The following is a 27,102-nucleotide window of genomic DNA, read 5'->3' as shown; positions in this document are numbered from 1 at the left end:
TAGAGATAACTAAAAACAAACAGTTTCAACATTTTAAAATACTTATTTACAACTGACTCATAATTACCTCAGTCTAGGAAGAATTCCTAGACATAACAAAAAGCAAATACTTTTAGAATTAAAAAATACTTATTCCAGGCATATTTATCATTAACTCAATCTCTGGGGAATTCTCAATGAAAGATTAGGCAACAAAAATTGAATGGTTTCTGCATTTTAAAATATTATTTATAAGATTTAATTTTTTCTTTTTTTTTCTTTTTTTTTAATTTTTGAACCTGAGGGGCGTTTATTGCTCTTTTAATGGAAAACCTCGGAGCTGACGGTTTCATTTTTCATCATCTATGAGGAAAAGTAATATACATGTACATAGAAACACAAAAATTGTTCCTGATGTTTAATAAAATTACCTCAGTCTAGAAGGATTTCTCGTTCGCAGAAAGAATCCAAACGTAATGCTTTTTAACATTTTCCAACAATTCTCCATAAATATTTAATCATTCTTTTGTGGTTATGATGGTATGGGAAATTCTCATTTGATGCTGGCATATCATCAGCCCATTGTTCAGTTGTTTTACTTTAACTTTTTAACATTTTTTTTTTACATTCTTAATTTACCTAGCGCTTCATAAAACGAAAAATTTCACTAATTTATGAAATTTAAATAAATTATATCAAATGCTATTAATATCAATTCACATGTATATGCAAACACGAAACAAGGTTTCGGATGAATTTCCCATTAGGATGTGTGGGAATGAACACGTACGTGCAAACATAAAAAGTTTAGTAATTCAGTTAGTTAGCATCCTTTTATATCTCTTCGGGCAACGCCAAGAAACGGGTCCAGCTAGTATCTTATATTATTATACATCATGGTATTCGGTGTGATTGTTTTGTAGAGAAAGGACGTTTTTGCTTTTGGCTTTGCAGAACATGACTGAGTTTTGCAAAAGGGAAAGGAAAAACCAATAACACCCATGTTTGATGCATTTTAGGTCAGAAAGCCGATATCTTCAGACCGCCTGATCTGGTCGCATAAGAGAGGATAATCTCCTGAACATAATCAGTACGCACACCATTAATCCTGACCCTTGGGCCAGGAAAAGAATTTTCGAGTGAGGGCTACAGTCTAACACAAGTTCAAGAAATCTATTTATTACTTTGAAAAGTTTTCTACTTAATAAAAAGGTCAGATTTTCTTCCCTACATTTTCCCATGTTTTCCTCTGGTGTCTATTATTGGTTCCTCGAGGCTTCACTAATATCAATTGATTATTTAGAAAATCTGCACGGAAAGGTCAAAAAAGCAACATCGGATACATATTATGCTAAAACCTCGTTATTTCCGAATTTACTGCGGAGGGAGGAATTTTTATCATCTGTTCACCTTTATGCAGATCATTATTGATTAATTATTTTTATCACGCACTCTCCCCATATATATACAGTGATGATCATATTTATTGGCACGGTAAAATAAAAGTTAAATTTTGTCTAATAAATTCTAAAAAAGGGATTAAATTAAAGAAAATAACAAAGTATATTATGTATTTTTAACTGGCCTTTCCGATGCAGCAATCGGATTTTAGAAAAAATAAATAACAAAGGAACAATAAACATAATTGCAAAAAACCCTTGTTCAAAATTATTGGCACGATTTATTTAATAATCAATTGTATAGCCTTTGGCCTTGATTACCTTCCTTAGTCGCTTTTCATAGTTTACAACCAAGTTGTTGCACTCTTCAGTAGTAATTTTAGCCCACTCTTCCTGACAATAATCCTCCAATTGAATAAGATTCTTAGGCTTCCTTTGCATTACCCTCAATTTTAATGTTCTCCATAAATTTTCAATTGGATTAAGGTCTGGGCTTTGTGATGGCCACTCCAAAACATTAATATGATTGTCCTCAAGCCATTTCTTAGTCAGTTTAGCCGAATGCTTTGGGTCATTATCTTGCATGAACCACCAACGACGACCAAGTGAGAGCTCTTTAGCAGAGTCTTTCAGGTTTTCATCCAATATTTTAACATAATCTTCCTTTTTTATGCTACCTGTGACCTTAACAAGTCGCCCTGGTCCAGAGGCAGCAAAGGATCCCCAAAACATCAAACTGCCTCCACCGTGCTTCACTGTGGGTATGGTGTTCTTAGGCAGGAAAGCCTCGCCAGATTTTCTGTAAATATAAGACACTTTATTATGGCCAAATAACTCTATTTTCGTTTCGTCAGTCCATAGAACACGTTTCCAGAATGCAACATCTTTATCAATATGACGTTTTGCAAAGGCTAGCCTTGCTTTCAGGTGCATAGGCTTCAATAAGGGAGTCTTTCTCGGACGACATGCTTTTAAACCAGCTCTCTTCAAAACTCTACCAACTGTATGTCGATATACATTCACTCCAGAGGTGCTCTGTTCATCAACAATCTCCCCAACAGAGATCCTTGGGTTTTGTTTTACTTGTCGAACAATTTTCCGTTCATCTCTTGGGGAAAGAATCCTTTTTCTCCCTCTACCCTCTAAACTCATAACGTGGCCTTGCGATTTGAACTTGTTTATTATGGCTCTAACAGTGGATTTGGGAAGGTTTAGCTTCTTTGAAATCTTATCATAGCCCTCCCCATTGGTATGGCATGCTACAACAAGCTTCCTGACGTCATCGCTGTGTTCCTTAGTTTTAACCATGGCGATTGAAAATTATAATTTAGTCACTTATTATAGTTTAAATAAATCGCTATCTAAAAATTATCTGAAAAAATATTATTCACTGAATTAGCGTTAAACAAGCATAATATGGCTATAAAAAAGTTCAGAAAGCACGTAAACCGGAAATTGATTGATATTATACTGATACTAAAAGAAAAACAAAGCCGTGCCAATAATTTTGAACAAGGGTTTTTTTGCAATTATGTTTGTCGTTCCTTTGTTATTTATTTTTTCTAAAATCCGATTGCTGCATCGGAAAGGCCAGTTAAAAATACATAATATACTTTGTTATTTTCTTTAATTTAATCCCTTTTTTAGAATTTATTAGACAAAATTTAACTTTTATTTTACCGTGCCAATAAATATGATCATCACTGTATATATATATATATATATATATATATATATATATATATATATATATATATATATATATATATATATATATATACACACACACACACACACATGCATATATGTATGTATATGTATGTATATGCATGCATGTATATGTACAGGGTAGATTGATAAAGTTGTTGTCCTAAAGAAAACAACACTACAGCTTTATTTTCAAACTTTTATTTAAAAAAATTAATTCAGGTAACTTGATTATGTAGTAGAGCTAGTATCTATTCAACGTAGCTGCCTTTAGCCTCAATCACCGCCTCGATATGGGTCTAGAATTGGGAAGATGTCTTTTTCACAAGCACCAGTGGAAGCTTGGCGAATACTCAGTGGAGGACGGCAATCAGGCTGGCTTTGGTATTGTGGGAGGTCATGTTGGTGATGTCCTTGGCATATGACCAAACTAAGTACTCCAGTAGGATCAGGTCGGGAGAGGACGGCGGGAGGGTCAGTGAAAGAAGGGTACAAGATCGTAGCACTCCTTCTGAAACCAAGCCTGGGTCTCTTTCGACTTGTGGGCTTGTGCCAAGTCCTGCTGCCACACCCAGGTACACTTTGGTGTTGACTTTCAAGCCGACTTTGAAAATATGAGGTGGCATGATGTGGCCCTCACTTGAAACCATACCAAAGACCATAACTGTTGCCAGAAGCTTTGTTTTCATCACTCGGAGAACGTTCCTGCTATGGCAATGGTCCTGTTGTCATAACTTGGATTGATAGAGAGCAGGAGTTGTATAGTGGCGCATCTCCGATCTCGCTCGTTGAACAATGTGTCACTTTCAGACAAGATAGAAGACTCCTAACGGCCTTGGAATTTGTACACAACTAACCAACTAGTAGATAGTCTGCAAAAAAAAAAAAGAAAAAGAAAAGAAAACCGCTTTTCATCAAACGGAAATGGAATCATGTCCTCTTTTCTAGGGCGACAATATATATATATATAATATGTGTATATTAAATCCCCGAAACAGTGTTTCATGGTAAACAACTGATGATCCTTTAAATTAACATTAAGATTATTGTGAATTATTGTTGATGCATAGATTGCAGACGATTAAATGACTTACTGACTAAGTAGTTTTTCAATGAATGATAAAAGAATATAAAAATTAAATAAGATTTATTTATATAGTTTTAAAGGGTTTTTTTTGGCCATATGTAGCTTCCTCAGACTTTTACAGAAATGTTCCCTATTTTGGGATGAAAGATTGAAAGAGTCAATGAGGTCAGGGGGGCCTCATTCACTCTTTCACTTTTTCATCCCAAAATAGCGAATATTTCTGTAAAAGTCTGAGGAAGCTACATACGGCCAAAAAAACGACTGAGTAGCTGAAACAATAATGTAACTTAACAGAAAGATACGGTAATAAAAAAATAAAACGTATATATATATATATATATATATATATATATATATATATATATATATATATATATATATATATATATATATACTAGCATTTCAGCCAGGTGTTGCTCGGGTGTTTGGAGGTGTATGTTGAGCAAAAAAAAAAAAAAACAAACAAAAAAACAAACGGTCAATTTTTTTTACTTTAACCCCTATTATGACCCCCTTAATATTTATTGCTTTGGGCTCAAATCAAGTTATTAAGTTAGATCCATGTCCAAGGAACCTATATCTAAAATTCAATGTGTTTAGACTCCAAATTGGCGGAGGAGTTTGGAAGAGTTCTCAAAGGTCAAATCGTTGAACTTTGACTCCTTCACAGCCAAATTTCTGGCCGACAACGGATCAAAAAGATTTTCCCAAATCTCAGTAACCTGTATATCAAATTTCGAATCTGTAGACTTAAAATTGACAGAGTTATTGCGTTGGAAAATGTATACACACTCACAGATACATTCACATTTATATATACTAGCATTTCAGCCCGGCGTTGCCCGGGTGTTTGGATTTGTATGTTGTGCAAAAAAAAAAAGTAGTAGTACGAAAGCAGGCTCGAACCCATACTGCGAAGGAGGAAAAGAACGGGGAAAAACCTGACATCTTTGCTGTTACAACTACCGCCAAACTAGAAGTGACTTATGTTTAAATTAAGGCTAGACAATCGAAAGGAGAGGATGACTTTCGAAAATATCGACGAAAAAAGCGACCCCCCCCTGTAGAAAAGTGCACAGTTGAAGGTGAAGATATTAATGTTTTAGCCAATTTTTTGGTATTTGTCGTCTGAAAGGTAGAACTTTAAAATGAAACTAATCTTGGTAAAATCCGTCGCCTCTGTTGAAAGTTTTAGGCAGACATGCAAACATACATACATACATACATTTATATATTGGTAACTAAAAATTTTCAACCCTATCCAATTAAAAAGCTTTGCCTATCTCTGAATACCCTTTATGTAAAATTTGGTAGAGACCGCAGAGGTCTTTTTTTAAACTTTGACTCCTATTATGACCCCTTAACATTTATTGTTTTGGGCTCAAATCAAGTTATTTAGTTACATCCATGTCCAAGGAACCTATATCTAAAATTTCAAGTGTTTAGACACAAAATTGTCGGAGGAGTTTAGTAGAGTTCTCAAAGGTTAAATCGTTGGACGTTGACCCCTTAACAGCCAAATTACTGGCCAAAAACCAATCACAAAGATATCCCCAAATCTCAGTACCCTGTATATGAAATTTCGAGTCTGTAGACTTAAAATTGACAGTTATAGCGTAGAGAAATGTACACAGACACACAGACAGACACACAGACACTTTCATATATATATATATATATACTAGCATTTCAACCCGGCGTTGCTCGGGTATTTGGAGGTGTATGTTGAGCAAAAAAAAAAAAAAGAAAGCGGTCAATTTTTTTTACTTTGACCCCTATTATCACCCCTTCACATTTATTGCTTTGGGCTCAAATCAGTTATTAAGTTAGATCCAGGTCCAAGGAATCTATATCTAAAATTTCAAGAGCTTACACCCAAAATTCTCGGAGGAGTTTGGTAGAATTTTCAAAGGTTAAATTGTTGAACTTTGACCCTTTAATCGCCAAATCTCAGTACCCTGTATATCAAATTTCGAGTCTGTATGCTAAAAATTGACAGTTATTGCAGGGAAATGTACACACACAGACACACAGACAGATACAGAGACAGACAGATACAGAGGCACGTTCACTTTTATATATATATATATATATATATATATATATATATACTAGCATGGGTGCCCGGCGTTGCCCGGGTGTTTGGAGTTGTATGCTGAGCAAAAAAAACAAAAACAAAACGGTCAATTTTTTTAACTTTGACCCCTATTATGACCCCTTAACATTTATCATTTTGGGTTCAAATGAAGTTATTAAGTTAGATCTATGTCCACGGAACCTAAATCTAAAATTTCAAGTGTTTAGACCCCAAATTGTCGGAGGAGTGTGATAGAGTTCTCAAAGGTCAAATCGTTGAACTTTGACCCCTTACCAGCCAAATTTCTCGCCGAAAACCAATCACATAGATTTTTCCAAATCTCAATACTCCGTACATCAAATTTCCAGTCTGTAGACTAAAAATTGACAGAGTTATTGCGTAGGGAAATGTACACACACACACACACACACACACACACACACACACACACACACACACACACACACACACAGGCACGTTCACTTTTATAGATATACTAGCATTTCGGCCCGGCGTTGTATATTTTCGGTCTCAGAGATGGATACAAATAGAAAAGGTGACAATTGAATGCAGGTCAAAAGGAAATTGAAATCGGTAATGTTATGGCCACAGAATCGGACACATACTTTCTATATACACTTTTGTTAATTATTCCACTGCATTTGTATTGATTATTATCGGCCCTGCAAGGCCACAACAACCTCCTACTGATGAGATGATCACCAAAGTCACCCTACATATCATTGAATGGCGAGAATATCAAAATCAGGTCGTCAGTTTGGGCCATTATTAAATGTGGCTTACCCACTGTCGGTTTGAGGTATGGTCCTTGTAAGTTCTAAGAGGTTTACATTTCCAGGCTTTACTGTTTCGCCCTTTAAGAAGGGGTTAGTTAACTGCTAATTGCCTAAGGTGCTTCTACCAATATATATAAGAAAGATGGGAAAAATTGATGATGAAATAAAATTGAATAAATTAACATAATTTTTATTGATCCATCAAATTCAAGCAAGGAATTATCACATTTAAAAATCTTAATCCATAATTTTTCAAAGATATGCACTTTGCATCAAAGGATAAACATTAAGTGAAAATATGTATAACTGAATAGCATGAATTTGAAAATATATAAAAGTGCCTTTATTTCTCGAAAAAAGTATATATCTATATATCTATATATCTATAAAAGTAAAATTGTTTGTGTTTGCGTGTGTAAATTTCCCTACTAAACTCATGCCAATTTCCAGACTCCAGACTCCAGATTTGACATAAGGAGTATGGAGATTTGGGAAAATCTTTTTAATCGGTTTTCAGCCAGAAATTTGGCTGTCAAGTCGATTTGACCTTGGAAAACTCTACCAAACTCCTCCGCCAATTTTGGGTCTAAGCACTTGAAATTTTAGATGTATATTACTTGGACCTGGATCAAACTTTTTTTTAAACTTCATTTGAGCCTAAAACAATAAATATTAAGGGACCAAAATTGGGGGTCAAAGTTAAAAGAAATTTGACCTCTCAGATAATTTTTGCTCTAAATATTCGAAATTTTACATAAAGTGTATTCAGACATGGGGCAAGTTTTTTAATCAGCTTTCGGCCGAAAATTTGGCTGCCAAGGGGTCAAAGTTAAAAAGAGTTGACCTTTGCAGACTCTAACAAACTCCTCCGCCAATAATTGGGTCTATAGACTAGATATTTTAGATGTAGGTTACCTGGACATGAGTTAAACTTTTTAATATATATATATATACATATGCATATAAAGTTATGAACAGTACACAGGGCCCTATCAAAGCCGGGCTGAACTGCTAGTATATAGCTAGTTTTTAGCCAAGCTTTTACCTCAGGGCCACCAAACAATTGCCACCGGAATGAAGGGGATTAAGAACTATTAAATGTTGAATTCAGGCAAATACATTTGACGATCTAGAGTGTTCGAACGAGCGGAAGTCGTGAACATTACCTAAATGCTAGTTGACTGCCTTAGTTGTAATTCCACAGATAGTGCCCTCCCTTAAGCATTCTTAAAGGGGCTTGATAATTATAATTCAATAATAATTATTCTTAATACCTGCAGACAATAGTGTTTCATGCTTATGCAATTATCAGAGTAGGGATGATAATTCCTGCTGGTCCTGAGATCCAAACCTAGCCACAAAGCCACCTTTTTCTTCATTGGCCAAGCTTTTACCTCAAAGTCAATCCTATCCAGTGATGCATTTTTTCACGTTTAATGTTATCCTCTGATGAAAAGAGCATATCTTTGAAAACTCATGGATTAAGGATTTTTCTTTTTTTTTTTTTTGCTTGAACGTGATGGCTCAATAACTATTATAATCTATTTAAATTTTACTTTCATCATCTATTTTTCTTCTATTTTTTTATATGTATTTGATTTGATTTCTCGGATGTTCACTATACTGCATGATTACCCATTTTCTTTGTGACTCAACGAGTGAAAAGACATTTAACTGTTTTCTGTCAATGGAAAGATTACAGGGCATCTGATGGAGGTCGAAGAATCCCTTATATAATCTTATACTGAATATATTTTTTTCTTTTTTTCAATTAACATATTCTTTCTTAGCATTTGCAAATATTTTTTATGTTTCAGAATTTTAAGCTGAGAATGAATAATTTGGATTATATGGTTTATTTGAACAACTGTTCTTATCTTGGATTTTATTCTCAACGATTCGGCTGATGTCACCTCCGACCTTCCTCAGGTTCATCTTATAGAATTCTGGAATCTGAATGGAATTTTGAACTGAGCCCTTTATTTAATCAATAGGGGCAGCTTGTTCTCATTCTGTCAGCCATGACTGGGTAGAAGTCTTAAGTAATTCGTAATTGTATTTTTAGTATCGCCCACACTGAAGATTGAACCCAGAAAATTGTTACTTAAAACTGATTATTACTTAGAAGGTTTATCTATTGTATTATGGATCCTTGCGGAAATTCTATACAGATTCTCATGTTTGACAAGATACACCTGAGGAAGAAACATTGGGAGATTAGTATTCAAGATGAGAAGAGAAATCTAAATAATATTTTTTGCTGGTCTGATTCTATGTTTCTGAATTTTTGAGATAAGAATTGATTATTCATATTCTTTGTATTCTTTGGACTATTGTTCTCATGTTGAGTGTTATTTTTAGTGTAGGGATGATTAATTGGAATCGGGAATCGGAGCTTTTTGGGGTATCGGAATCGGAAAAATTTATACCCATTTTCCGATACTTGTAGTAATAATAAAATAATAAATATTTACTGATTTAAACTTCCAGTAAGACTATAATCTCTAGATCACACCCTCACAAGTGTGTTTTTACGTTTGATAAAATATAGGCACATTTAAAATGTGTTTTTACAGTAATCGGGATAAAAAAGAAAAAACACTTTAATAATTAAATATTTAGAGATTTATGAAGAATCGGAATCGGTAATTGCATCAGAATCAGGAATTTAGTACAGAATTGGTAATTGTATCGGAATCAGGGAAAAATTTCGGAATCGTCCCATCACTAGAATTTTTACAACGTTTCAGTTGATGTAATCTCTGACTTTTGTCAGGAGTATCTTGTCGAACTCAGGAATCTTTCTGTCGAATCAGAACTCTTTCTGTTCAACTCGAAAATCTGCTCGAAATTTCGAACTGAACCCTTTATCTAGTCCACAAGGGTACCATGCTCTCGTTCCATCAGCCATGATTGGGTAGAAGTTCTAACTGATTTGCAATTGGATTTTGAGTGTTGTCCATACTGAGGATTGAACCTTCAACCTCTAGAAGAGTGTAACTTACACCTGAATTTTACCAAGTACTTTATTCCCTATGCCAAGAAGATACCTGAGTTTGATAGGAAGATTCTTGAGTTTGAGAAGATACACCTGAAGAAGGTTGGAGGTTACACTGACTGAAATGTTGTGAAAATAACACTCAAGATGAGAACAATAGTTCGAAAAAACCAAAATGGTCTGATTCTGTTAAATGTTTAGTATTTTTTTTTTATTTCTTTTAATTGTTTTTTTTTTTTAAATCCTTTTCAGTCGATATATCTTCAAGTTCATTAACGCCAAACAAAAGTTTTTTCTGGTTTCTGTGGGCAACATTCAGTTGGTAAGTATAAGAATTTTTGTTATCTATAATATAAATCTCACCTGTTTGTTTAAATGTATGTATGTATGTATGTATGTTTGTATGTCTGTCTAAAAATTTCGACAGACGCGACAGATTTTCACGAGACCAGTATCGTTTTGAAGCTTGACCTTTTGGACGACAAATTTCGAAAAATTGGCTAAAAACATAAATTCCTTCACTGTCAACTGGACACTTTTCTACAAGGAGGGGTCGTTTTTTTCACTGATATTTTCGAAAGTCATCCCCTCTTTTCGACTGACTAGCCTTAATTTAAACCTTCGCCACTTCCAGTTTGGTGATGGATGCAACGGCAAATACGTCAGGTTTTTTAATTTTTTTCATTTCTTTTCTTCCTTCGCGGTATGGGTTCGAGGCCTGCCTGCCTACTACCACTTTTTTTTTCTTGCTTAACACACACCTCCAAACACTCGGGCAACGCCGGGCACTCAGGCTAGTTTGAATATAAATTTAATTTAATTAAAATTAAAATATAATGTGAAAGAATATGATTTTAGTCAATTTTTTTTTTTTTGAATATTAAAAAAAAAATATTTCTGCCGTGTTTTAAACACAAAAATATAATAATATATCTTTATTGTCCGTGGTGGTGAATGAGTGTGGGTTCGTAAGGATAATCTCAATTTCAGGTTGATATTATATAACAGCATAATCATATTGACGCACCGGTTCTCGCCAGATCACCAAAGTTAAGCAATGATGAGCCTGGCTAATACCAGATGGGTGACCATTTAGGAATCCTAGGCGCTGTATAGAGTGGAGAGACAACACTACTGTCAAAAGGAAAAGTTAACCACCCCCTTCCTTCTGCTAGTTTGTGGAAGACCCCTGAGCAAGGTCGAGTACCCACTTCAGGGTAACGTGAGATCATGGAAAGCAGGTGTTTGATGTAATACAGAAGCAATCAGGAACATTTCTGTTCATGATTTTGTATCTTGTGCTTGACAGAAGATATCTTTTGGTACAATGGTCAGAACAATCACCCAGTGTGGATACCATGGAGAGAAAGAACCTGCAACCTACTGTGCGTACAACTGCAAAGAAAGCTGTGCCAGTGCATCAAACACTTTCAAGAAAACAACGTGAATGGAGTTGTGAGCAACAATGAATTCATGAATGTCTCGAGGGAGAGAGATAGATGGAGAATCATAGCCGTCAATGCCTGTACCAGCTAGGACATCACTTGAATGAATGAATGAATTATATAACACTTTGTAAATCCTAACCCTAACTCTCCTCATCCAAAATGAATTCGGAAATAAATTTTTCACTCTATTTCCATAATGAAATAGAAACTCTCCCTGTTTATTTCTTATTTCTATACCGATTGATACACATGTTTTCTGTTTTGTCTTTTTAAAAAAAAAAAATTTCTTTTTAAAAAATTTCCAGTGTGAGACATTTTCTATCTTTCTTTTATTCTTGAAACAAAAAACCTATAACAGTCTTGGGACACTCTGAACTCTCATTTATAATGAACGTTTTTTTTTATTTTGTTACATAACGAAAGGAGCAGCTTAGTGGACATATTATACATATCCCCCAGTCGTACAAAATAGGAAAAATGAATTGTTTTGAGGAAGAAACGAACAACGTGTAAAATTGAATTAAACGAACTGTTAACTGGTGAGAAGGAAAGTCTATTTTTGTAGAGAGGGAGAGAGAGAGAGAGAGAGAGAGAGAGAGAGAGAGAGAGAGAGAGAGAGAGAGAGAGAGAGAGAGAAAATCAATCCAGTTTGGCGTGTGTCTCTCGCTGTTAACTGGTGAGAAAGAAAATCTATTGTTGTAGAGAGAGAGAGAGAGAGAGAGAGAAAGTAAAAAAATCAATCCAGTTTGGCGTGTGTCTCTCGCTGTTAACTGGTGAGAAGGAAAGTCTATTGTTGTAGAGAGAGAGAGAGAGAGAGAGAGAGAGAGAGAGTGAGAAAATCAATCCAGTTTGGCATGCGTCTCTCGCTGTTAACTGGTGAGAAGGAAAGTCAATTGTTGTAGAGAGAGAGAGAGAGAGAGAGAGAGAGAGAGAAAGTCAATCCAGTTTGGCGTGCGTCTCTCGCTGTTAACTGGTGAGAAGGAAAGTCTATTGTTGTATAGAGAGAGAGAGAGAGAGAGAGAGAGAGAGAGAGAGAGAGAGAGAGAGTGTGAGAAAATCAATCCAGTTTGGCGTGTGTCTCTCGCTGTAAACTGGTGAGAAAGAAAGTCTATTGTTGTAGAGAGAGAGAGAGAGAGAGAGAGAGAGAGAGAGAGAGAGAGAGAGAGTGAGAAAGTCAATCCAGTTTGGCGTGCGTCTCTCGCTGTTAACTGGTAAGAAGGAAAGTCTATTGTTGTAGAGAGAGAGAGAGTGAGAAAATCAATCCAGGCCATGGAGATAGAAAGCGTGTAAAGTGTACATACTAGCTTGTGCCCCATATATAGTAGCAGGGGACGTGAGGCGCGTGGGCGTGCGTGCCCCGAAAGGGACCGGTTGGTCCATCGACCGCTCAGCTCAGGAGCTGAGTCGAAAAGAAGGAAACAGCTCAGGTCTTTTGCTTTTATAGTTGTTTCCGGTTATCTTTTGCGCATGTGTGGATTTCCTTCAAAGGGGAAACGACGTTGCCCATGTGTGCGTACCAAAATTCCCACTGACAGTGGTGGCAGGCACATGATGTTAATTAAATAGTGCGGCCAAGCCCCCCCCCTCTCTCTCTCTCTCTCTCTCTCTGATGGAATTACTTAGATCTAATAACATATCTATGTTTGATTCCCTGTGATTGTCACTCTGTCTAATCAATAAATCTTCCATTTTAAATTCACGTGAAGTCGATGAGGTGGCGGTTATAACCTGAACCATCGATCGATGTTTATAACACAAGTGTATACACGTCTCAAACAGATAACATTCATATTAACAAAGTTGTCAGTAGAAAGTAATTATTTGTGTATGGATAGGATTCACCCTTTCTTTAGATATTGCCTATTTCTCTCTACAAACTATGTTAGTTACGATAATGATGATGATGATGACGATGACAACAACGACAGTAACGATGATGATGACGACGGTAATGATGATGATGACAACAATGATGACGATGATGCCGATGCTAACGATGATGATGACGATGAAAACGATGATGATAATGATTATGATAACATTGATGACGGTATCGAAGATGATGACAATGACAATGACGATGACGACAGTAACGATGATGACGACAATGATTACGATGATGACTATGATGATGATGATGTATATGATGACGACGATGATGATGACTATCGTCCTCATGGGATAAAAGGGAAATAAGAGATTTACTAGATCAGTTTCTGGGCTTTGTTCTGTTGGAGGTGAGGAATTGGGAAATTTAAAAGATTAACAGAATAATCGTCTAACATTTTTAAATGGAAATCGCTCCAGATAAGGCATGAAGCCACTTAATGTAAAAAGCTAAAAACCGTTTGCTATCAAAAGCGATAAATGTCACATGAATAGATTCCAGCCCAGGAAACAGCAGTTTTTTCCCCTTTATCAGAAACACTGTTCATGGAACGTAAGGAGTAAAGGACATAATTAAGGAAACGAAAGTTTTGATGAAATTAAACCCAAAGTGCACTTTTTACTCACCAGAATAATAGAATAAGGGGCTAACAAACAGCGACAATAAAGTCCTTTCTGATAAATATCAAGAACCCTCACAAAAAAAAACGAAACATGTAAATAATGTTAGTAATTTATAATGTCAAAAATCCTTCATTTTATAAATATCCCCAAATACCATGTAACAATACTTTATTTTATAAATAATACTTCATATTATATAAATAATACTTGCCAACAATACTTTATTTTATAAATAATACTTCATATTATATAAATAATACTTGCCAACAATACTTTATTTTATAAATAATACTTCATATTATATAAATAATACTTGCCAACAATACTTTATTTTATAAATAATACTTCATATTATATAAATAATACTTGCCAACAATACTTTATTTTATAAATAATACTTCATATTATATAAATAATACTTGCCAACAATACTTTATTTTATAAATAATACTTCATATTATATAAATAATACTTGCCAACAATACTTTATTTTATAAATAATACTTCATATTATATAAATAATACTTGCCAACAAATAAATAATACTTCATATTATATAAATAATACTTGCCAACAATACTTTATTTTATGAATATTCCCAAATATCATGTAACCAGTTATTTTGCTTTTTTGGTCCCCCGACAAAAGGAGGGTGGGTCTGTAAATTCACCCTTGTCCGTTCGTCCGTTCGTACTTTTCTCAACAACTAGGTCTTGGAATTTTTTTTCTTGAAAGCCAAAGTATCACAAAATATAAATATCAAAACGAATCGTATTTACTAGATTATAGAGTTACATCGATAAAGACATTCTTCAAAAGAACATTCTATTTTCAAGATTATGGATAATGCGGTTTTTTAACATTGAATTTTTTGTAGGGGGAAAAAATGTATGTTTTTCAATTGTTTTCTCTTGTTAAGAAGTTTTTACTTTGCGTGTTGATCTGTAATTTTATAGCAACAAAACAAAACAAAACAAAACAAAAAACAATAAGTCAATACAAACAAAGCACTCAATTTTATTGGCTTATCTTACAGGCTAACTCCCCCAAAATGCGCACATAGTATCATTAATAAAATTCACAACCCTTTTTGCAATCCAACCAATATTTGGTACAAATAAATTCCAGTCTATGCTTGACTTATCCACCAAGTTTTAGTCATAAATGTCCAACAGTCCTTATTTTATTATCAGTCAAGGATATTGGGTTCACTTTGGTGTTCATCTTAGTGTAATTTTGTGGGAGTCTGTATAACATAGGGGGGGATGAAAATCGTGTATATATCTATGAGTTTTTATCATTGTCTAGTGTATACGAGTGTATATGTGTGATCATCTAAAGTTCGTTATGTGTGTATATATATTCAAATAGAGTTCATGATGGGATAATAATATACATAAATACCTTGACAACACATAGGACCAATAACATTTAAGGTTTCAACATGTGGCCAATCGGGAAAAAATACCTATTCTATCTTGCGTTTTGTCATGACGGAAAAGCTGTAATGAAAAATCTCCCCAAGAACGACAGAGCCTCGGGTTTTATTTTTGGCAACTTTTTATTCCAGTGTGTCTTTCTTCGGGCGCGGTATGTAAGGAGGACGTCGACACCTCCTTGCAAAAGTTGCAAAAACGTAACCTCGTCATTTCTCCTAACGAGAATGTACACGCGACTGGGGACCGCTTGTGGATTTCATACTCCCATGGAGCTTCCTCCTTTGGAGGAAGCCAGTTAAACCCACATGGGGTTAGTGCCGTTTCCATATGCAAGTGTATACGTGTGTGATCATCTGTCTAAAGTTCGTTATGTGTGCATGTACATTTAAATACAGTTCATGATGGAGCAATAACGTACATAAATACCTTTATAACACAAAGGGCCAATAACAATTATTTGAGGTTTCAATATCTGCCCAATCGAGAAACGTATCTGGTCCATCCTGCGTCTCGTCTTGACGGAATTCTGCAATGAAAATTCTTCCCAAGAATGACAGAGTTACAGGTTTTATTTTTGGCAACTTTTATTCCAAAGTTTTTTTTCCCCCCTCGTTTGAAAAGTTGCATACTGATTCTGACTATTACCATTTCTAACCCCTTCTGCTCGGGGCCATCGCGATCTCTGGACCGTCTCTCTTTCTTTCACTCTCCTGACTCTGACTAACTATTTTCTCTTTAACTTCCACATATCTCAAAAAGACCATCTCCCCCTACGCCACTAAGATAATGACCTGATGTTTTTACATGTCATTATTAGGGCTATGACAACAGAATATTCTTACCATTGTTTTGACTCTCGCATATATATCCGACACAGTTAGACACAGTTAATCAACCCAGAACCACATCACTCTATAAAAATAGCATATAAGATATCAACGGATACACACTCGAGAGTCAAAACAATAAAATGAATATGCTGATGTCATAGCCCTAGTCATTATTTCTAAGTTGTCAACTAAATTGTTATGATAACATTATTTTAAGTTAACATTCTTGACTTAATGTAAATAAATATTTATTCTAAATATTTTCTTTATCCTAAAACATATTTTAGCTACCAAAAATGTTTTGCTTGAATAATCGTAATAATCAACGACCAGCACTCTTTTTGGCGTTGCCTGGTCAATATCTAACATCAGCCGAAAGTGTGATCCTGAATGGGCTTTACATTCACCGCAGATTTTTATCTATGTGATTATCTATCATATAAATCTCACCTGTCTATCTGTCTGTCTGCATGTATGTATGTATGTATGTGTGTATGTTTTTGAGACATTTCAAGCGGTTTCACCAGATGTGCCTACGGCGAATCTTAAGCGTGGGTTGGCAAATGTATGTCAGTGATGCGGAGGTGCTTGAACGGACCCAATGTCTAAGCATTGAAGCTCACATTATCAAACATAGACTGAGATGGAGTGGACATATAGTGAGGATGTTAGATAGTCAACTTCCCAAACAACTCCTTTATGGCGAGCTTGCCGAGGTAAGACGTCTGGCTCGAAAGCCTAAAATGAGATTCAAAGATTGTTTGAGGCCCACCTTAAAAAAATGTGAGATGGATGAAAGAACCTGGGAGAGTCTTACTTTGGATCATGGAGAGTGGAGAAGGACCTTGCGGGGAGGTGTGGGCAAGTTTGAGGCAGATTGAACCCAGTATGAGCGGCTAAAGCATGATATCCGGAAAGTGAGGGTGAAAGGAGCAGTGTATGGGCGGGGGCATCAAATTGGTCTGGAGTGTGAGGTGTGCGGAAGATTATGTCTGAGTAGAGCTGGGTTGATGAGCCACCAGACTACTCATCAGCGCAGTGGGCCACAAAGCAGTCTTGTGTTGCCAGATCTAACCTGTGTCGACTACGGGCGGACATACAAAACAGCAGTTGGTTTGAAGTGGCATTTGATTATACATAGAAGTGACCATCAAGATGGTTGGTTGTTTTTGTTTTACGGCATATCAACCCTTTTCAGGTTATTTAATGCAGAATACAAAGATTTTGAAGAAAACATTTTTCAATAGAATATATTTGTTGTTTTCAAGTCGGTTTCTATTTAACCCATAGTTGGGACCCTAATAGGTACTACCACTCTGGATCAGAGTAGACCTGGAAGCAATGGCAATTAAAGGGTGGCTCCACACTCCCCAAAGCCCGCAAGCTGGGGCCTCACTACTGGATATAGTTTAAGGTCATATCCAGGAACATGACCATCAAGAACGTGCTGCTAGTGGCGCACATGTCTGCACAATGTGTGCCAAAGAGTTTGGCAGGGCTTAAAAGCCACCTTCGTGTTTCTGTATATCATTTTTTTTTTGTGCTATATCAAGTAATAGCAATGTTCAAATACAAATTTGCTGCCATCATGTATGTATGTATGTATGTATGTATGTATGTATGTATGTCTGCCTAAAAGGCGACGGATTTTCACGAGATCAGTATCGTTTTGAAGCTCGACCCTTCGGACGACAAATATCGAAAAATTGGCTAAAAAACATTAATTCCTTTGCCCACAACTTTTCTACAGGGAAAAGGTCGCTTTTTTCGCCGATATTTTCGAAAGTCAACCCCTCTTTTCGATTGTCTAGCCTTAATTTAAACATTCGTCACTTCCAGTATGGTAATGGGGTGCAACAGCAAAGACGTCACGTTTTTTTTTTTACATTCTTTCCCTCCTTTGCAATACGGGTTCGAGCCTGCCTGCCTACTACCACTTTTTTTTTTTTTTTTTTGCTCAACACACACCTCCAAACACCCTGGCATTATCTAAAATATATCTATTAAAGCAATCCTGAGACAATCTCTAAACTGAAGAGGAACACTGCATGTAGCGTTAAAAGAGGAGTGAGAATTTTGTAGGTCGTATTCAGGTGTGCTTATCATTGAATGGTGATTTAAACAAAGACTGTTGGATATACATGACTGAGACTTGGTGGACAAGTCATACATATATTGAAGTTTATTTGTATTAAATATAGTTGGGTTATAGAAAGGATTATGAATTTTATTTACGATTCTATGGGTGGCATTTTTATAGGGTCATCTTTCATTTTTCATGTCTGCATTACTTGGACAAAGTACAATCTGTAATGAAATCTAATCTTGGACACAGCATTTAAAATTACACGCCAAGAAGTTATTATGATGCTGCATAGCAACGGCCATTATTATAATGCTAATAGCACTGCACTTTACGAAATATGTAACTCTGGTTTACCTTGTTCGTCTTATGGCATATCAGGTTATGGTTAGGGTTATGTAGGGTGTTTAAATGCTGAAACACGAGACCTCTTGTAAGTGATTTGTTGCAGATGGTTTTCTCAAGGTGAACTACTATATTTTACGAATATTTATGAGGAAACGAGTGTCCATTTCTAGATGTGTCATTGGCTGCAAACGACATCTTGAAAGGAACCGATCTAAGATAGATTTCCACAAGCGAATAAGATTTCACTCACTGCAAGTGCTCGACTGAGCATGAATCTGTGGTCCTCCACCCCCACGCTAAACAGTCACAAAAAATACTCATCTAGCTATAATAACTATCAATAGTTTCCCTTACTCTCTATTTGTACCTAAAGCTAAACGAAAATTCCATGAGCAAAGTTTATTTCTTAGAACTGACCATCTGTGGAACGCAATACCACATGGTCGTTTTCAAATCTAATGTAAACAAGTTCTTGTCGAGCCGTCCTCTTAAATAATTAAGCCCTATCCAAGTCAAGTTCTACCATTATCTATCATCATAGTGTTGTCTACTTGACACTAATAAACCCTTATCCTTGAATGGCTTTTATGACATTTACCCACCTAGTAAAAAAAAAAAAAAAACGTTGTATTTAAGAAAGTTTTTATTTTGGCAGGACTGGACCCGAGTTAAATTAGATTAAGAATAAATAAATAATTGTTATAATTCTTTTTCTATCCTTTGCAAATGATTCAAATTTTAGTATGTTACTACGGATGATAACGACTAACAGTTGTCAAAATTTCAGTTTTTCACACTTGTTATTTCTAACAAATATTAGGTTTTAAAATGTTGTCCCTTAGTTTTGGACGCTCCTGTATATTTCTTATAAGTTTTGATTCCGCTACTTGAGTTCAATATAATAAACAATAGAAAATTGTCTCTATAATAATAAATACATAATCATGAACTAAAATATCATACTCTAGCATATCTTACGATCGGGCAACGTCAGGTGGCCTTTAGTCTTGTTTTAAAAGTCAATCTCATATTATTGTCAGCTTTGAACTCTCGACTTGGTGCATGCGTTGCACTTCTTTATTTTGTAGACAAGGGTCTCTTTCTGAAAATACATTGAAATACATTGCTAGCCAAATGCAGGTGTGCACTCTCAGACTGTAAACAGATTAAAATTGCAGGAGCGTTTGAGGGCAAATATTGATTGAAAGAGACATTTTATTTTTAAGACTTATTGAAAAAAGCTGCATATTTATTTATAAATTTTGTTAGAGAACTGATATGTCCCGTGAAAAGGATATATTCGTCTGAAGTAGCTATATGGTGTTAGCTACAGTATTCTAGTAAAAATCTAACAAGTTGCCTTACTGGACTGTGTTCGTGGTTGGAGCTGATAATATCTTTAAGCATGAAGCTTCCAGTGTATTTTTCGATGTCTATCTCAAGTTGCTTTATCGATTAGCATTTATGGTTTCACCAATCATCTTGTGAGGTCGAAATATAACATAAAACGTAACATGCGGCCGCAGCCGAGATAAAAATCACTACACGAGTTTATAGTGTAATTCAAATCTTGTCCGTAGCTGAATACTTGATGCTTTGTCAGGGCTATTAAGGGTATTTTTTTTATCGTAACGCCATCACTAGATGGATTGCCTACCACGGCTTAAGAGAGGCCCATCTACTCTTGAGAGAAGGATAGACCATGACAGTTTACCAACCTGATATTTTACCTCGTAGTACATACAGCACCTCACCTTCCCAAATGGTCACCCATCTGGTACTGGCTAGGCTCAATGTTACTTAACTTTGATGATCTGGCGAGAACCAGTGTGTCAACGTAATTGTGCCATATTAACCAATCATCTTATGAGGTGGAACCCGGATGTACTTGTTTTCATTACATTACTATTAAAGAAAGCTATAGAATGGATTAGACAAAAAATGGTATTAAAGTTTTAAGTGTGGTAATCCATTTCAAAAATATTTTCATTATGTTTTAGAAAATATATCCTATAGAAAGACACGACATTGCTATTTTCTTTTCTTTTTTTCAACACATCATAGCAGCGTTTTAAGCTGGTGATTCTCACGTGATATTATGTCTGGATCGGCAGTTCTATTTTAACTTCTCCGTCCATCTTCTAGCAAATGTAGATTAGCAAGCAGGAATATGAGCAATTTGGTTTATCATCATTGCTTACAAATGGTCACTCTATAAATCATCTTTACTCCTTAATGTAAAGAAATCCTGAATTATTGATAAATATGTTGTGCAAAGGAAATTTTTGTGGGGAAAATAAAATGGCCCTCGTACCTGTTTGAAGTAGCCGAGTGGTTTTGGCTACTTATTTGAGTAATAATCTAGTAAGTCACCTTATTGAACAGTGTATATCTTTAAGCATAAGGCTGACGGTGTATCTTCTGACGTCTCTCTAAGCTGCTCTACTAGTCAGTATTTATGGCTTAACCAGCCAATCATATTTTTGTAGGAAGAAACTCGGATGTACTCTGATTTATTACCTCCAGAACTGTCAGTTGTTGATCTTTAACTTCAAATTCTTATAAATCATCTCAATTGCATAAAATTTCAACGTAAGGCACTCTGGTCATATGTTTGTAAAGATTTTCTTTCAGAAATAGTAGTAGTTAGTTGGTGAGAGGTTCAATGAATACGACGGGTGTGACAAAATGTCAGTAAAGCTTTTTAGATGACATAATTCTTTAGTAGAACAATAACACTTGTATCTTAACAATCGTTTCTTTTGAGACTAGGACATCCTTTGTGACCAAACTTCTTTAATGTACCTATGACATCACTTCCCCTTTCCTGCATCCCACATCCGTTCACACAGTATTCCCAATTATTGTTGGTCCCTTCATCTCCTGCCTGTAACATTTCCTGTTCTTAAGCCTATATATTAACTGCTGACATGTACTAGTTTGATATGAGCACTTTTCCGGCATTTCATGTCAAAAGTCAGTGTTGAACAACCGCAGATATGCATGCAAGCGAACCATACAGCACTTTACTTGTTACATGGGTTTATCACAATATGTTGTAAACGTCACGTAGCATTTCAGTGTATGCAAGTTTGGAGTTAAAAATTTTTTTTTTTTTTTCATTTTTAGAATTTATGTTGGATCTGATCCAATGCACGAAATTATCGTAGAATGTGATCATGAAATAATTTTACCTTACTTAAATAATCTTTGAAATATGTTTACCCCCCCCCTTACACACACACACACACACACACACACACACACACACACACACACACACACACACACACACACACACACACACACACACACACATTCCAGAAAAAAGTCATTCAAAAAAATAGAAAATTGGGTATTATTGTAGGTTAATACACTCAGCTATATCCCCCCCCCAAAAAAAAACATTGAGATTCTACTTTTTAAGGCGATTATGTGGAAAGAAAAAATATATTTAAACAGAAACAATTTTTTTTTAAATTTCAAGTGAGACATCAGTTTTGTGTTTAATATTTTTTTTCTTTTTGTTAGTGAAGATAAAGCCTGTGCATTTTATTTGGGGGAGAGGAGGTGGCAGTTCTACTTTTGGTGGCGATTACATGTAGTTTTACGATTTTGCCACTGAAACTTAGGATTAGCTGAAAAAAAGTTAGCTAAGAGTCATAAAAAGTTTGAATGACCAAAGAATAGGGGAACCATTAAATTTAAATATAAAACTAATCCCCGCTCCAAAATTCTAAAATAAGCTTTGATATTTTCTCTCTCCTTTTTTCCCGTTTTTCAGGGTGTACACATAATCACCTTAATTCTTATCCTGATAATATTGTAAAAATATTTATTATTTAACTAGTGGGAGCGCCCGGCCTTATTGATATGCTTAAATATATTTTGATTCATGCAAATTTTGTATTTGTAATTACAGAGCCAATTCTCTATTGAATATTATATTGTACCTAATATATAACAGTAATTTCCAAAGTTTAAAAAAAATGACTTAGAAATCGAAACCAAAACATTTAGTACTCCAACCGTGTCTCGTACTGATGAAGTTATCAAGAGATAGGTAAGAAAGATTTAATATTAAACGACTTGATGAAATGAATTGAATTTGGGCATGCGCAGAAAGAAATAGAAAGATAAATGTAAACAAAGCTGCATTCCGATATGTAACGATGTTAATCTACAAATTTATTGAAAAATTGTTCAATTATGTTACTGTTGTGTTCAGTCGAGTTTCAACAGTTACTGGATTTTTGAGATTAGGATTGGTGATTTGTTTTATTCAGATTATTCAGACTACTATTCTCATCGTAAGTGTTATTTTCATAACAATCGATATTTTCGATCGATAAAACCTTCAATCTTCTTCAGGTGTATCTTGTCAAACCTGGGAATCTTTCTAACAAATTCGGGAATCTTCAGTAGTTTGTAATTTCGAGTGTCGCCTGGACAGAGGATTAAACCTTCAATCTTCAGAAGAGTGTAACTGAATTTTGCCAAGTACTTTATTCACTATGCCACGGGTCCTTATGAATTACTTAGGAATTCTACCAAGTCATGGCTGATGGAACGAGAGCATGCCACCCCCCTTGCATTAAATAAAGAATCCCATTCAAAATTTCATGCAGATTTCCAAGTTAGACAGAGTTCAATGTTTGATAAGATGTAACTAAAGAAGGTGAAAGATCACATCAATGGAAACGTTATGAAAATAACACTAAAGATGATGACAGTAGTTTGAATAAATGTCAGGTGTCAAAGATTAACAAAGAGATGGTTAAATCCACCTTTTATTAACTGTACAAAAGCAATGCAATGTAAAGAAAATAAAGCTTATCGCTCTCTTTACTTCTTCCCTTTTAATTATTATTTAAATCCACTGAACTGAAACTCAAGGTCATCCATTGTTAATAATTGAAACACTTTTCGAGATCAAGGTTTCTCAATGGGAGTCAAGTGATAGTTTCCGGACACATTTGAAAAATGTAGAGCCATGAGAAACCATAGAAACTTCAGGAAACAAAAAAAACGGATCTAAATAAATTATATCCTTGTCAATATAGGGACAAATAATCTAAAAAAAATAAAGTTGCCCAAATAAAATGACAATATATCAGACTGATTCCTATTTGGGCCTGACTTTGAAAATCTGACTGACTTATCTTTATCTTTATAGATATATAATTCTACACTTGGCAAAATAACGTTGATACATGAATTCCCATGAGATCAGTGAGGTTAAGCGACACTGTGTCTGGCCAGTGCTAAAATTGGTTACCATTTTGAAATCGTAGGTGTTGTATGTGCTCTCTGTTTATCTTGGCATTGTTGCCAGTCGTCTTGGGCTTCTTTTTGTCTTTATAATCAAGTAGTGCCAATACGGGAAAGGTGTGATAGGGAATGGTACAAACCTTGCTCACAGGGGATGTCCATTGTCTCTCAAACTTGAAAGGAGGCCATGACATAACACTCTTGCAGAATATATAATCAGTCAATCGATTTTATTGTAAAATTAGTGAGGGCGTCCAAGCCGTGCCAGGTTGTAAAATATATGTTAATTCAAGCAGATTTCGTATTTATTATTACAGAGTTAATTCTCTATTCTATATTGTACCTAATATATAGTACTGATTTGAAAAGTTAAGAAAAAAGAAATAACTTGGGTGCCATCAGCTAGAATCGAAACCGAAACATTCAGTGCTTCAGCTGCATTCCATACCAATGTCGCTATTGAGAGACAGCAAAGAAAGATTTGATATAAAATGACTTGAAAAAAATCAACTGAATTTGAATATATACAGAAAGAAATAGAAATATGTCAGTAAGTTGAAAGAAACATTTTGCATTGAAATGTATGTCTGTACGTGCTATTCATTCACCCAAACAAAGATTTTACTTGTTATAAATCATCCTTGATACATGGTTACTATTTCCCATTTATGTAAGTGTTGTGTGTCTAATAGTTTAAGAGTTTGTCAGTTAAATATTTACATACAGACAGTAAAGACACACCCACACATACATCTACTGTTTTATTTATATAGAAAAAAATAGCAAAGTGCAGCAATCACTGTAAAAATACAGAAGATATTGCATCTCTACCGTCTGAATATTTCTCTGAGGCGACTTGAAACCTGAATATGGTGAGCTGTTCCAGGGAGCAGAAATACACATAGACATTTTTTCCATGTCTGCCTCGGGCGACCAATTTTACGCTTGCCTTTTGGGTGCCATTCAAGGGCCTGCCTGGTGATGTTGGATGCAGGCTTTCGCAAGGTGTGGCCAGTCGCGTTCCATTTTCGTTTTTTGATCTCTAACTCCATTGGGTTTTGGTTGGTTTTGTCCCACAGTTGTCATTGGAATTAGTCTCTGGCCATCTGAAGTTTAGAATGTTTCTGAGACATCTGTTGGTGAATGTCTGCAGTTTGCGGGCGTTTCTGAGCCATAGAGTAGAACTGACTTCACATTGGTGTTGAGTTCTTTATAATAAGCATGAACAATTCCATTGCCATCCTTGCTGCCAACTGTTCAACATGCTTCAGATATACAATATCTTTTTGAAGATAGAGATAGTTGGCTTGGATGGCATGTTCAAGAATGAGCCATAGTAGAATTATGTATTCATTTAAGCAGTGTCCTGCCTGGTACAGGCATTGATGGCTATGACTCTCCATCTAGCAGAATTATGTATAGGGGATGGAAAGCGTCTGCTGTTTGGCTTAGAAAGAATCTCCAGATCTGGAAGTGAACTTACTCAGCTTTGCTCATTATCTTGATACAGTGATGCGTTGGTCTGAAGAAATATCCAGAACTGTGCCAAGGTCTTCATATCAGGAATTAAGGTAGAAAATCAATTATTAGAGAGGGACGATAGGTGGAGAGCTGATAAGATGATGACTGTATTTTGTAAAGTTCAGAGGCAAGTCTCAGTTTGAAGACCAGAACCAGATTATTTCAAAGTTGATTATCATTGCTTCAAGATGATACCAGTTTTACATCGTCTGCAAAGAGTAAGATATTTTCGGTAAATTCATTTTGCAGTTCATTAAGAAGACATCACAAGCCTGTCTTTGCTCTATTGCTATTTTCATGGTAAGTACTCGACTGAGCTTCAATCAATGGTCCCTCCTTGCCAAACTTTCACAAAAAATACTCGACTAGCTACAACCACTCCATATGATTTCTACCATTTTCTATCTGAGCTTAAATCTAAATGCAGATTCCATGAACTAAGCTTCTTTTGCAGAACTGCCCGCCTGTAGAACACTGTTCCGGTGGCCTGCTTCCCAGTTGAATACAACATGGTAGCCTTCAAATTCTTGTCAAGCCGTCTCCATAAATAATTAAATTTTACCCTATTTACACCACTAGTGATCACTACATTACCACCTTACATTCATTAATCATTATCCTCGAGTGGCCTTCGAGCTTTGATAAGTTGTGACTCCCAAGTAAAAAAAAAACGAAAAACACTCGAGATAAGAATATTTGTCCGAACAATTCAAATAATGCGAATATTTTGCTTTTTTTATAGTTTATTTGCTCCAAGTTAAACTTTGTGGAGACATATCTGATTTATATTATCTAGTTTGATAGATATAACAATGTCTGAAAGATTTGTTCGACTTTAAAAAAAACCTTTTTGCAGATGAAAAACTTTTCTTTCTTATCTTGCCTTTATTTCTATACCTTCATCAAATTTTCCAGCAAGAGAACTCTTTCGTCCGATACTTATATATATAAGTTATATATATATATGAAGGCTTCCATCAGTCTTGACAGACTATGGATACCCTGTATACTGTAAGGGTGCCTGCGCGTGAAATTTGTGTGGCAAGACTTGCGCAACCTCTAACCACGCCTCTCCTGAGTCAACATTGTTGCATACCAGTGGCAAGTTGAGGTACAAGACGACTGGAAACAATGCCGAGATAAGCGGAGAGCACATACAGCGCCTAGAATTCCCAAATGGTCACCCATCTGGTATTAGCCAGGCTCAACGTTGCTTAACTTCGGTGATCTGACGAGAACCGGTGTGTCAACGTGATTATGCCGTATATATATATATATATATATATATATATATATATATATATATATATATATATATATATATATATATATATATATATATATATATATATATATATATATATATATATATATATATATATATATATATATATATATATATATATATATATATATATATATATATATATATATATATATATATATATATATATATATATATATATATATATATATATATATATATAGGGTGACCCTCCCAAAAAAAACAAAAGAGGCCATCTAGAATATACGCTGTAGAACGGAGAAAAAAAAGACCCTAGGGTTTTGATGTGATGTTTTGAATATAATAAACTAGTTATGACCA

The 27,102-nt window shown here is 35.2% G+C and overlaps 1 protein-coding gene and 1 pseudogene across 4 annotated transcripts in view; one reads left to right on the top strand and one right to left on the bottom strand.

The window, feature by feature from the left end:
• The window catches only part of LOC145277907 (sialin-like), a 1,209,741-nt gene that overhangs the window by 265,780 nt on the left and 916,859 nt on the right, over nucleotides 1–27,102 (top strand). For all 4 annotated transcript variants that reach the window (XM_080129960.1, XM_080129961.1, XM_080129962.1 and 1 more), the window contains exon 2: nucleotides 10,298–10,367. The gene's annotated coding sequence lies outside the window, so the exon portion shown is untranslated. The remainder of the gene's footprint in view (nucleotides 1–10,297; nucleotides 10,368–27,102) is intronic.
• LOC145278421 (5S ribosomal RNA) lies at nucleotides 26,648–26,764 on the bottom strand (annotated as a pseudogene).

Source organism: Euprymna scolopes, chromosome 6 (genome assembly GCF_053919585.1).
Source record: "Euprymna scolopes isolate OS-2025 chromosome 6, ASM5391958v1, whole genome shotgun sequence".
Classification (NCBI taxonomy): domain Eukaryota; kingdom Metazoa; phylum Mollusca; class Cephalopoda; order Sepiida; family Sepiolidae; genus Euprymna; species Euprymna scolopes.
The sequence above is the reverse complement of the archived record's forward strand: the minus strand, read 5'-3'. Positions and strand labels throughout refer to the sequence as shown.